Here is a 14,030-nt window from a genome sequence, read left to right on the forward strand (position 1 = left end):
AGTAATAGGAGACTGAAAGTGAGTCTGTCCCTCCACCATAGCATCCTCTAGGGACAGAAAAAAACAGTTTCTTTCTTCTGATGTTTTCAGTAATCAGTACTACACAGACTAAGCAGTTCTAATGCTTTCTGAGTCCAAATATCTTGTTTTCTTGTGCATAAATATTAGAATTCATAGTTACAAATTGAGTTAAATTAGGGCAGAGTAAGTTTTCTGTTAGGACCTGTGGCTTTGTGTGAGAGTTTTGGGGCTACAGAATATTGCTGATTGCAGTCTTCAATAGTCTGTTCCGCACTGCTTAGCTGATTTGCAATATGAAAATAAAAAAAAGACCATAAGGTCAACAGACTAATTAAAAACTGAAATTAAAGAACAAATTCAAGCACCTTAACTGGATCTTGAGCGGAATTATGTAATTAAATCCCAAATTGTTGAAGACTTCTCTGCAGCTGTCATCTAAGACAGTAGTATTTCATTTGTTGCTTTAAAATCTTCCAGAACAGTAACATGCATGATGAATTGTCTCAATCTTGACAGAATGGTCTAAACTCTTACCTTGTTTTGCCCTGGTACTTAATAAGGAAGTGTTCTTTCTCTTATTAACTCTTATTAACCAGCTTAGTCCAGACATCAGTAGGTTTAGCTCACTCTGGTAAACTCAGACTTGCAAAAAAATCTTTGTGACAGCTGCCCCTTTCTTGTAAAACAAAATATTTCATATTACACAAGATGATGGTGAATTGGGACACCCACTTCAATTCCGTCCTCAGCATTTAAACTCTTCGTTCAAAGATCAATGCCCTAATCACCAGGCATTGGCTCTTTGTTGTAAGAACATTTCTCTATCTCCTGGAAAATTATGTCGCTTTGCATTATTGGATTGGAGACACAAGCTATCTTAATGGATGATTGATCACTGATCTCACAGTTATTTTTTTCATTTTACTCAATGAATTAGGAGGCAGTTTCTCTCTCACCCTGGTCAGTGCTCGAAGATACCAATTTTTATGTGAAAAGGGAGGACCATTTCTTTCTTTAGCTTGGTTTTTAAAGAAAAATTCAGGAGGTGTATTTGAGAAGTGGTTTTCAGGGTGAAAATATAAACAGAAAAAGTGTTATCTATATGTTGTGCTTGAGAGGTAAAATTTGAAAATCTTACTGTCCTGTTGCCAAATTCTAGGCAGATTCCCCTGCATTATACTAATTGCTTTGGTTCCCAGTTGAGGATGTGAGGATTTCTATCAACAACTACATAACTAATTTAGCCACCAAACCTGTGAAGTTAGATGTTCCATATCAGCCTTGACTTTTGGGATCATCATTTATTTGATCCATCCTTGGGAGTGCATTGCTGTTAGTCAAATTAACTTTATGAAATGCAGGGTTTTTTTTATTCCTTCTTATCTATCTAATAAATTGCAGTCTTAAAAAAGAGTGAGAGTCTGGCCTAGAGAGTTAAATTTATCACAACATTAATCTAACCATGTTTTTACTCTACTTAAAGTTTAATTTGATTCTTTTTCTCTAATAAATCTCATTTTAATTACAACAGCCTGAAATGAATTATAGGGACTGTTACTGGATGCTCATTGTTGGATATTTCAGAGATATAGAAGCTGACTCCTGCTCTCAAGTGAAGTAGAGACAGCATAAGGGCATAAATACTGATGTATATTAGACTACATATTCTAACATGAAATGGAACTACGAAGCTCCTACTAATAGGTCATGTGTAGTAGACTTTGTATTGGTCATGAAAAAAGCTTGTAATTTCTGTAGGGAGTAGGTAAGGCATGCTGTCAGTTTCATTTAGAATTTATTTGCAATGGCCATCCATGCAACTACCACGTGACAATATAGCATAGCTGGAATAGTATGTACAAGTTCATGTACAGATGTGAAAGTACTGCATTACAGCTATGTCAGTGAATTTCAGCATTTACCTATAACAATCTGGCCATTGTAGTCAAGCACTTTTCCTCTTCTCAGAAGAAGGCTCTCAATGATGCCAAACTATACAAACAGCAGTCAGTTGTGCTTACTAATTTGCATTAGCTTAAAACGGAGTTGTTCAGATATACTTGAAGGCAGAATTGAGTCCATAAAGGCCCCATTCCTGCAGAATGTGATGTGCATATAAATAACTCATTCTACAAAGATTCTCATTGGCAGGATTAATTTTATGGCCAGATGTACAGTTTTGGAAATTTAACAGGAGGAAAGTGTTTTGAACATGGGTCGCATGGCATTTCACAGCTACAAAAACAAGTATTCAGTAAAAGTTCCTGTATTTGAATTTCAGAAATCAAAAACAAACAAAAAACATCATATTTCTTCTTCATGAAATATAACTGGGTATATCCCCTTTGAGTTTACCAGTAGATATTGCCAGATATGAACCAATAAATTCCTGTAAAGGTACATGCTTTCATGGTCTAAAAGTACATTTTCATTTAAAAGTCTATTAAGCATAAGGTATCACAAACCTTTAAAGTGTTTATTACACTCTATGAACTATATAGATGAGAATAAAATATTTCTATTCCAGCATTGAGCAGCCAGTGCTGTATACTATGGTATAATTAAGACCAGTTACTGAAGTGGTGATAAGGTCAGAGTTAGTATCTCTGTTAGGATAATAACTTAGTGTTAACTTTTCCCTAAAGGAATAGGCTCACAGGACTGGAATTTTAGATAAAGGGTACAGTGACTGTATGAAGCAGTTGCAAATGGTAGAATAATCAGTAGAACTGTAAAAAGATAAAAAGCAGCAGCAACTGATTGTGTTATAAGTTGATGCCATCCAGTGGTTCAGCAGAGCATCCAGGGACAGGCTCTGAGTAGTGTCTGTTTACAGATTAGGCTACAGAATTGCTCCTTATTAATATTAGCATTCTAACTGAATTTGATTAATTTAATGATAATCAGTTTACTTCTGTTCTAACCTACTGTTATGCAATTCTCTTCATGTACGCTTTGGCTTATATACGTATTTTTATGCACAGGCATATATTGTCCCACATGTGTTTTGTGTCTGTGTGCACATACAGACAATAGAGATGCTGTATGGTACAGTTTCCACATGAACAGGCACTCCTCAGAGAGTTACTGAAGAAAAAGCAGAATGATTTTGCTGAGGTGAATCAGGTTGAACATATGCACTCCAGAAGTGAAGCAATTGTTCTGTTTCAGAGCTCTATGCATTGGTAAACTCACCATCTTATCAGATGCCTGTAAAGGGAAGACATACTAAAGTAACTGAATGCAGGTTAAGAAACCTACCGCACCATTAAAATCCTTCTGCAGATCATAATATTTCAATTTATTTATGTGGCCTCTATTTATAAAATATGGGAATATCAAAGGACTTTATATAACATGAGTTTCAGATTGACGCATTGCATTGCCCAACAGGAAAAAAACATCCTTTAGATGTTAAATTTATAGTAATCAGTAAGCAGAACTGATATTCTGATTAGCTTCAAGTTAGCAAATCAGTGCAAAGTAATAAAAATTGAACTCAAGCTCTGGCAAGTAGTCTACATGTCAGTGTTTTATAGTGTACAATTGTAATATCCTCTAAAATATTACTCTCTTTTAACAACTTGAATTCTTCAGTTTAATGCTAATGGGATTGTTGATTCAGAACAGGAATACAAGCTTCATTATATCCTCACTGTAACAAAACACACCTGAAGGAAGGTACTAGTTGCATGGAAATACATTGTTAATCATCAGATGAATAATGAAGCATGGTACAAATAGCAAGATACTTAGGGAAAATGAGAAGACTGGATTATATCCCGAGTTTGTGCTGACTTGCAATGAGTGTCATACCTGCAAGCAAGTCTGAAATAAGAAGATAAGCCACCATCTGAGTTTCCTTATCTAAAGAATTCTTATTCATAAGGAGCCTTAAAGGGAGTATCTGACACCTGTGCTCCTAATTCAGGTGTTTCAATTGCTTCAGTTAAGTGGAATTTCTTCATCACCAATGTTTATTCATAAGAGCCATGGTGTAATCCTGGGGAGATCAGAGCCATTTGGAAACACTGACGTTACCCACTGCCTTATATTGGCCCAGCTTTCACTTCACCTGAAAGTCAAAGAACAGAAATGTAAGATTTTCTTCTATAAACATTCAAATTTTCATCTCTTTCAAAAATTCTAATAGGCCAAGCTTCCTACTTCTACTCCTTCAAACCCCCATCTTCCTCCTCTCCATTGGACTTCCTTTCTGAAAAAGAGAAGTGGTAAAGCATCCTTGAGTGCTCTAGTTATAAAAAAGCCTTTTGAATACTTAATTATTGCAGCTTTTCTGTCAACCTGTATACCAAGCAGCGCACAGTTATTTAAGGAGACCCTTCTTCCAATTTGTCCACAGCATTTCACATACAAGCCTAAGGTTCGTGTGTGTCTGTTAACAGGGAGGTGCCTTTTCTCATCTAGCAATTATTACATTTTTCTCCCTAATCTCAGCCACAAGCATTTAAATTTTACTTTGATCAACTGTCTCATCTTTATATCACTTGTCTGAGATCTGAAGCCAAAGAAACATGACTGAGGAAAGGCTTGTGAGCTGTCATTAATGTGACTTAACTTGTTTGAATACATTTTGATTGAATTTGACACTTTGTTATCTGGAACTGTAGATAGATCATTTTCATTGGGGAAAGTAGCCTGGCAGAAAAGGACCAGGTGGTACTGGTCAACAGCCAGTTGAACATGAGATAGCAATGTGCCCAGGTGGCCAAGATGGCCAAGGGCATCCTGGTCAGTGTCAGAAACAATGTAATCAGTAAGACTATGGAAGTGACTGTCGTCTTGTGCAACACTGTGAGTCCACTCCTCAAGTGCTGTGTTCAGTTTTGGGCTTGTTGCTTCCAGAAGGATATTGTGTTGCTCGAGCCTATGCAAAGAAGAGCAGTGAAGTTAGTGAAGGGACTAGGAAACAAGAGTTATGAGGAGTGACTGAGGGAACTGGAATTGTTTAGCCTAGAGGAGTCTGAGGGGAGACTTCATTGCTCTCTTCCTAAAAGGAGTTTGTGGTGAGGAGTGTCAATCTTTCTTCTCAGATTACAAATTGATGACAGAAAATGATTTTTGGTTACACTAAGGGAGCTGTGTATGGGATTTCAGGAGGAACTTCTTCAGAGGGTGATCAAGAATTGGAATGGGCTGTCCAGGGAAGTGGAGGAGTCTCCATCACTGGAGTTATGGAAGAGCTCTGCGGAGCTCATCACTCAGTTTAGTGATGGGACCTTAATAGCTCAGGTTGATGATCTGGAAGGTCTTTTCAACCCTGTGATTTTATGATGAAGTTGTAGGATTTTGTACCACAGGAAGTTTCTTGCCTTCCCTAATCCTTCCAGAGTAACAATGGGAGTCAAGGCACACCATTCTGAATAATGGTTAACACCAAACATTCTACAACACAATACGTTCAAAGCACTCAGATTTTTTGTGGTGATGTTAAATGTTTTGGTACTGGAAATTTTTGGGTTTTTTTATTGTTGTTGGGTTTGTTGCTTTGTTGATTTATTAGTTGTTTTTCGTTGTTTTTCGTTGTTTTTGTTTTGTTTTTTGAGAATGACACTTGTAAACAATATTGTCTTGAGGTTGAAGCACTTTCTAGTTTATTATCTCTCAAAAGTCTTTGCTGTGTTGTATTGTGAATGAGCTAATTAAAACTGTTGACTTTTAGAAGTTACAGATTCCTCTCTATACTTTCACTTAGTCAGGCTGAATATGAGAAACGTTTTGAGGTAACAACTGATCTATAATTGGGATTGCTGCAGCGAGATCCCACTGGATTTCTTGTTCAGTCATGTCAGGCTGCATTGTCCAAACAGTGAGAGGGTTTAAATTCCTAAACACTCACAATGTGAGAAGACAATTGGCAAATGAAGGCTAAAACATACAATCAGTGTTTTTGTTTTGCTAATCGTTGTTGGATGTTTGCAGATAAGTCCATAGCAAACTACTTTTGTTTTGCTAATTCTGTTTAAGGATTATGAGACAGATCTTCCTGAGGAAGACTTTGAAGGAGGATAAGAAAAAGAATTTAATTCAGAGGAAATCAGAAATGTCTCTTTGCAGTCCTCATTGCTTTCTCTTACAGAGCGAAGAAACAAGACAGGCTTAGAGTGCAATTGTAATTGCAGAAGAAACAAAAAAAACAAAAATCCAAACACAAGACCAGGGATGGGGAACACAGGTTCTTGTCATCATATGAAAAACTTGTAGTTCAGCTAAAACATAACATGTTATTTACATTATAAATTGCTGAGTTTGAACTCAGGCATTTAGGAGTAGAATAGACAGAAATAATCAGTATTTTGTAAAACACTTTGAATCACAAAATATAAGTTGCAGGACAGTCACCCTGCCTTCAGTAGCAAAAAAGTTACTGAAAGAAATTTGTTAAATAACACTTGTAAGCACACAGCTAATAACAAAGTGATATGAAACAGCCAACTTCAGTATGTTGATATCAAATCAAATCTGGTTTCCTTTTTGACTGTAGAAGACCTAGTGGAAGCAAAAGAAGCAGTGAATGTGTTATAGTTGGTCTTTAATAAGGCTTTTGATGTGGTATTAGCATACATTCTCATAAGCAACTTCGGGAAATGTTCTAGATGAAATTGCCATCTGGTGGGTGCACCCACTTGTTGCAGTATAAGAAAAATTAGTTACAGGTAGTTAATTGATAAACTGGGAAAATCTTTAATATAATATGCTTTGCAGACTTTTCCTGTGTTTTTTTTCTAGTTTCATTAATGAGCACAAAATAGACTTCAAAAAGTTGTGATTTTTCTTTTCCCACAAAAGAGAAGGTAATTAAATTCAGAAGTCATGATCATTAGAATAAGTGGTTTGAAATCAATGAAATAACATTCAATAAACATGAAAGAAGTCTTACAATTAGAAAGAATAAAATGTTGAAACAGAAAATTTGTAATAAATATGATAATATGTACAAAAAAAAAGGCAGCAGATTGTGGTGGATCACAAGCAAAACATGAATTTTGCAGTTTAATGCTGAAAAAAAAAAAAGAATGCAATACTTGTATGTGAAAGATGGCAGGTAGGAGGTGTTTTATTTTACATGTGACATTTTAACTAGAACAGTATGTCTCCTTGAATTCTGGAAAAAGCAAAACAAACTGCTTAGAGACAAGGTGAAAGTAAGAAGGGGCATAAGGTTTAGAAAATGTCTTGTAAGGGACATTTGAGGATTAGCTAATTTGCTGCAACACCTTTGTTCTACACTAGACAAATGAGAAAGATCATCATAAAAAGAACAATGAAATATTAAAAGATTATTGTAATTATAAGAAATCAGAATTTCCTCCTATCTTCCGCAGATAGTACAATAATAATTAGCTGAATTTACCTGCAAGGCAGTTAAGTTAGATCCCAGGAAAAAGTTAATGTAGAGACAGACTGTGCTGGAATGTTTTAACTGTGTTGTCTCCTTCACTGGAGATTTCCAAGGCTGCATTAATAGCATAAGCAATCTATGGTGAGTTTGATATGGTGAGAGGTTTCTTTCAGCCCAGCTTTATGTGATTTCTACTTAGTCATGAAAATGGTTAAAATTAGTACTTAGGTAGATTCTAGAAAATAGTGCTTATGTGTATTCTGGCAATAGCATCTATCTGGTAGTAGTTTGCTGAGCAGACTTCTAGACTAAAAATGAGCTGGGGAGGGGAAATGGTCTGACCCAGCATCTTGGAAGTGGTGGGCTGCATTGGCAAGAAAGTATGATGGGTGTAGTGGACGAGGCAGAGCCTGACAGTGACAAAACTCTGTGGAGAAGACCCTCATCAAGTGTTATAGAGAAAGCGCTCATACTTCCTGTGAAGTCAGCACTTTGGAGCACCTCACTGAAACATCTTTTATGCATGGAACAAAAACAGGCATAATTAGAAGTGTGTGTGTGCAATTGCAGGGCTACAACCTCACAGGCATCAAAGAGACGTGGTACCACTTTAGGAAGAACAGGTGACGAGAGGTGTTAGGGAACTCTTAGGTCACGTCCTGAACCAGTGATTGAGCACCTTGGCATGGCCAGCCATAGGAACACAGATACAAGCAATTCACCTGTGCACTCAGGGTCAGCTTTTCCCTAACCTCATTTAAGGATTGGCAGCCAAGATGGAAGCATCACTACTTGGAAATTGCTTCATTTGGGGAGTTTTCCAGCAAGCTCTTGTCTTCAGAAAGGTAAGCTCTTCCTTTCTTATTACTGGATTGTGACTAATACTTTTCTTGGCTTTTCCTAAAACTGGTCAGAGGCAACTATTTATCTCTATTTCATACCATACAAGAGAGATTTCCCCTCTTCCCCTCCCACCCCCTCCCCCCCCCAGCAAATGCAGCAGCACCTGGATTCCATTAGGAGAAGCGTTGCTGCTAGGTTAAGGGAGGTGTTTAAAGTCTGGAGTGGTGAGCCCAGTATGAAAGAGATGTGAACGTACTGGAGCAAATCTGACAAAAACACTGAAGAAAACATATCTGATCTATGAGGAGATGCTAACAAAGCAGTTACTGTTTTGCTTTGTGATGGGAAAGTTTGGGGCAGATCTTTTCCTTAGGTGTAAATACATGATGGGAGGAAGTAAAGAAGGCAGAAACAGTCTTCTCAGTCCAGAAGCCCAGAGGATAGCAAGAGACAATGGGCTCAAAGTGAAATACAGGAAATTCTATTTAAACATCAGAAGAATCTGTCTTATGGTGAAAGCTGTCAAACATAGAACAAGTTGTGAAGTCTCCATCCTTGGAGATATTCAAAATTCTCCTGGAAAAGGCCATGAACAGCCTGCTGTAATTGACCACACCTTTAATCTGAGATTCTTTACCATTCTCATCCATTCTGTCCTTCTAATTTTTCAAACCAAAATCAGACTGTCATTGACTAGTGAAGATATTTTTTTTCTTGTAGATTTTTTTTTTTAGGTATTGTTCTATATGGGGTAATTGGAGTGGGTTTTTTTTCTTTTCTTTTCTTGCATCATTTTCTTCATTTAAAATATGTCTTGCACACGAAAAGGTTGTTTCGTTTAGGAATTATCCTAGGCTATATGTAGGAAAATTAACAATGTTAGATTTTGCTGAAGTTCAGAGTAGCAACTTGAGCTTGCATTCAAAATTTTTATGAAGAATACTTCCTTGTAAGTGTTGTATTTATATTATGTCTTGCGCTTTTTTCCAATCTTTTGGAGAAAAATGCAAAACATTAGTTTTAGCACAGAACACAGAAGTAATATGTCCAAAAAGTTTCAGTTTTGCTCAGTTTAATGATCTTCCTAGTCATGTGTTGCAATGGGGATCTAATTTCCAAAAAAAGATGCCCACTAAGTGTGAACTGACCTACTTTGGCTTGGCCATCCTAATCTCATCACTGGGCATAACAAAGAGGGTCCATCTGCATCTAGTAGATATTTGTGGGAGAGAGTGAAGATGAGAAGATCTGGGTGTGGACAGGTTATACTTGCAGAAGTATTAAATTAATATTTAAAGAGAACAGTTTTCAGGAAGCTTAATTTGCTCAATGAAAGTGTCAATTGAGAGCATCGGTAATTTTCATCCTTCCATCCAGCAAGGAGATAAAACTAAAGGGGAATGGTGAATATATTCTAAATGACAGGAAAAGGTAACAGTCACTCATAATTGTTCTGGATGACAGTATAATTTTTTCAAGAGTAAGCTCAGAGATGTCTGACAGGGATTTTCAATTGCACTGAAAAAGTGAGTGATTACCAGTCTACCATTTCTTATGATCATAACTGCTTTACAATTAAGACAGACACTTGGAGGGGACAGATCCATGTTCCCAAGGTTTAGTTCTGTATTAAATCAATAATTAAGTAAAATACAAATGAGGCATCTCCCAAAACTCTCTATCTGTGCATAAGCTATATGTTATAAACCAAAAAGCGCACTCTTTGTAATGTAAGGGTAAGAATCAAACATCTTTATTAAGCAAAGCATGGCTGTGGCTGTCTGTTAAAGCTGCAGGGGTAAAAACCTGTCTTCAAAAAAAAATTAAGACATTTTAACACTTGCATTTGTTCTGCATTAGCATAAAAAGAAAACTATCTAATTTTAATGGCTTTTGAAACAATCCTGTTTTCAAATTCATGATGATCATGGCTCAGACTGGTTCCCCTATTCTTGGGCTGCATCAGTTACAGCAGTAACAGAATTAAGTAGCAATTAAGTGCTGAAGGCTGCTAATTAGCAACTGCCTAAAGGAGTTGTTTGCCAAGCTAAGCAGAGTGCAGGAAAACTACAGCCAACGTATCTGCTTTGGTAAGAATAGTGGAATACCACAGTATTTGTGATGATAATGAGCTGTTATGTACCAAAAGAATCCCGAACTGCCAAAATGTGTCTTGTCCTTAAATCCTTGCTACTGGCTGAATTGTGAAGCGTAAGTGAAGCAGATCTGATAATCTGGCTCACGTGACTCCTTTACAAAGCAAACATTATCAATGTACACTTGATTTTCTGTATCCTCAAGGAACATTGCTTTGGAAGAAAGGATTGCTCATGAGAGGCTTTCGATAGCCTCTTTTTGAATGTTTATCTTCCTGGATCATGAGGCAAATCTTGTCTGTTAGGAGGGCTCTGCTCTGTATCTCCTTCTTTGGGATACAAAAGGTAATTTGCACACATCTGTATCTCTGTTTTCATCATGTTTCCTTCTGCTGTAAACGTCAGTTTTATTGACAGCTATCAGCCTCTCTGATACTCTTCTGTTGGCTGGAGACTCTCCAGCTCTCTTCTTTGTGAGAGCATCTTCCAGAGACAGAATGAATGGAAGGGGTTGGAGGGTGACACTTGATCAGAGCTCAAAACCCCACTTTGATCATTTTTTTGGTGGTAATTTGCTATAACGTTTGCTGCCTAATACTGATGACATTACAAAACTGTGCTTAGTACAGGATTAACCTCTCCCACTATTAAAATATTGCATTCTTTGCGTTTGACCTGATTGTAAAAGGAATCAGGCTGCTGCTGGAATTGTTTCATGGGGGAGGAGAGGGGGAACAGTACTATGTTTCAGGCTCTCCAGAGACCCTACAAAAATAAATAAATACTCTGTCACTGTCAAGGATGGAAAACAAATGCAGTCAAGAAAAAGATGCCAAATTCAAGGTATCTGTATAATCTGCTTCACGGCACAATTGTTATGCAAATTGTAAGCTTCAATGTTTAAAGAAAAAAAAAAAAAAACTAGTCTTTAGCCATCAAAAAAAAAATCTATCTCAGTGTAATGTTCTGTGGTTCTGCCCTATGGAATTAGCCTTGCAGAGAAATGCCTCAAGGCAGAAAGAGATGAGTCTGAACTCAACCCACATCCAGAGGTTTTTGGGAACATGAACCCAAGTCCAGCTGGATGTTTGTTATAGAAAATAAGGAAGGTCAGCCCCCTCCTTGAGGTTTTTGTTATCTTATTGTGAGCTTTAAATTTTCCATGCTTTTCAGGGTTTTCTTGGCTCCATTCTTGGAAATATTTTGCCTTTTTTCAAGATGGCTTCATTGCCCTATTAATTTTAAAAGAGTATGTTTTATTATTAAATTATTGGTCATGGCCGTACTTCTTTGAAATTAGAAATGAACTCATTCCTGGCACTGCAGTCTGCTCTACATTTCATATTTTAAAAAATATGAGACCGATGCTTTTTTCATTGTCTCCTTAGGTAGCCCTATCTCAAAATTAATAAAAAAACATTTAAACATTTGAGTGCCTGTGAAGTCAAGAACATATGTATTTTACAGATACATAAAATAAATCTAAAGTAGGGATAAACCAAGGACATAAATGAAGTTTAATTACCGCATTTTCCTTAGCCCTTGTACTTCAAGATAATACTGAGAGAGAATCTTGCTATTTCTTTAAAACGCTGTCAGTTGTAACTCCATGGAGTGGGCTTGGGTGAATGTGTGGAAACACACTCGCTGCTGGCAGAAAGCATTCCTGGGTCGCCCATGCTACCACCATCTGTGACATATGTGCTATTTGGCAAAGAGAGTTCTCTGTATTTCCTAGGAGGCCGGCCCCATCCCTGTGCTGTTGCCATGGCCACATTCTCTCGCGGAGCATCCTTGAGTGGAGAAGAGTGCTATCATGTTGCTTCCCCAGGAGATTGTCTGTGCACTTTCAACTTCCTCGCGTGAAGTACCAGCATGCCAGAAGCATGGTTCTTGGTGGTGCACTCGCTACAACACAGCACTTAATGAGACTTCAGCAGTAGAAGCTCGCAAACCTGAGCATGCTCCTCAGCTGCAGCCAGTTTTTGCTCCTCTTTAAGCACTGGGTTTGGAAGCCTTCTTACTTTAAAAATAATATAATGATAATATAGAAATGTATTTCTAAATGTATGTACTCCATATATAGCAATATCATGTAACACTTTATACTGAGGAGGTTGATTACTTTTGATTCAGGTTACTCTGGGTTATGAAAGTTGGGTTCAAATTTTAGGAGAAAACAACAGCACCTCTGGTCTGGTTCCAGGCTTATCTCTTCATATGCTCATCTCTTCAGTTTATTTCACAGCAATCCCACAATATCAGTAGATATTCTTATTTTTGTGATAATGGCTTTGGTTTCTCAGTAAATTAATCTCTTTGTTAGCTTGTTTGCTGATAACATTTTCTATCATGTGCAGCTGCTCTGTTTAAGACTGAAATGAGGAAAATGTGATAACCTCACAAAAAAGTAATGCCAGACTCGGAAGTCCTCTTGCTTTGTCCAGGTTCCAACACTATAAAGAATCAATACAAAAAGAGAAGTAAAGATGAGAAAGGAAACAAACCTAACTATGTCCAAATGCTGTAGCTCTAAAAGATTCTCTCAATGCTAAAATCTGATTAAATAGACAGAGGAGAAAAGGTGATGTAATGCTCTGAGGCAGGAAAACATCAAGTGCTCAGAGTTAAAGACTCTGTCCTGCTCCAAAATGGCAAAGAAAAGCATGATCATTTAAGGTCGATGCCATGTGAGGCGTTTTGCTTTATGCTTCATTTAAAGTAGTGCTTGGACTCGCATAATGATAGTTTTCTCTGCTGTACTGTTTTCAGATTTGGTTAACCAAGTGATGACTTTGATAATCATTGTTATCTTAAATATGGGGAGATGGGGAAGAGAACAACACCTTACAAATGCATGACACCACAATTGAGTGACAATGTATTCTGTGATGAAGGATCAGGAGTTTCCTGTCAGAGCAATCATGGAAACAGTTTAAATAGCTATGGGGGGAGAGGGAGGGAGAGCAATATGATTTTAATCATAGAATGGCCTGGGTTGAAAAGGACCATAACAATCATATAGTTTCAATCCCCCTGCTATATGCAGGGTCACCAACCACTAGACCAGGCTGCCCAGAGCCTTAAGAGAAATGCAACTTTCAGACAGTAAGCTAACAGCTTAAAGGTTAGATAATATCATCCTTTAGCTGGAATATCACTTGTGCACAAGACCTCAGATGTATTATTTCCTATGATAGACAAGCATATGGCAAACTCAGGCATACGTCCCTTTCCCAGACATGGAGGGAAATGGAGTTGGGTAAACACAGGGTTACAGTCCCTCCAGATCCAGAACAATAATTCAGAAATTACAGCCTCAAAATAAATAGAATTGAGTATAAGGCTTTGCACTCTCTCCTCAACTGAGCATCTGTTCAGCAGCTGAGGTGGATATTTAGATTCAAAAGAAAATCTGAGTAATTTTGGTTATGCACAAGCTACTTTCTCTTCTGAAAAGGGATTTTTGCAATCTGCAATGCTCCAGCATGGAGAGCCATCTGGTGGGTGTCAGCTGCAATGCTTTCTTATGTTCATGGACAGAATCCTAAAGACTACATTTGCAGTGTCCCTTTTGTTATTATTATTAGGAGTTCTGTTTGTGAAATCTTCATTGCCTCCTGACTTTCTTTCTTTTTTTTTTTTATGCTGTTTTTTCTTTGCATTTATGTTTAGTTTTCTTGGCATGCCATTTTAGTTGTTCTTTG

The 14,030-nt window shown here is 37.4% G+C and overlaps 1 long non-coding RNA gene across 1 annotated transcript; it reads left to right on the top strand.

The window, feature by feature from the left end:
* The first annotated feature begins 4,578 nt into the window (after positions 1–4,578).
* Positions 4,579–13,310, top strand: LOC116216453. The gene is made up of 3 exons (XR_004159212.1): positions 4,579–4,836; positions 7,955–8,229; positions 12,062–13,310. It is a non-coding gene; the product is annotated as an uncharacterized LOC116216453 (long non-coding RNA).
* Positions 13,311–14,030: the final 720 nt, after the last annotated feature.

The sequence above is a fragment of the Meleagris gallopavo genome, chromosome 3 (assembly GCF_000146605.3).
Source record: "Meleagris gallopavo isolate NT-WF06-2002-E0010 breed Aviagen turkey brand Nicholas breeding stock chromosome 3, Turkey_5.1, whole genome shotgun sequence".
NCBI lineage: Eukaryota > Metazoa > Chordata > Aves > Galliformes > Phasianidae > Meleagris > Meleagris gallopavo.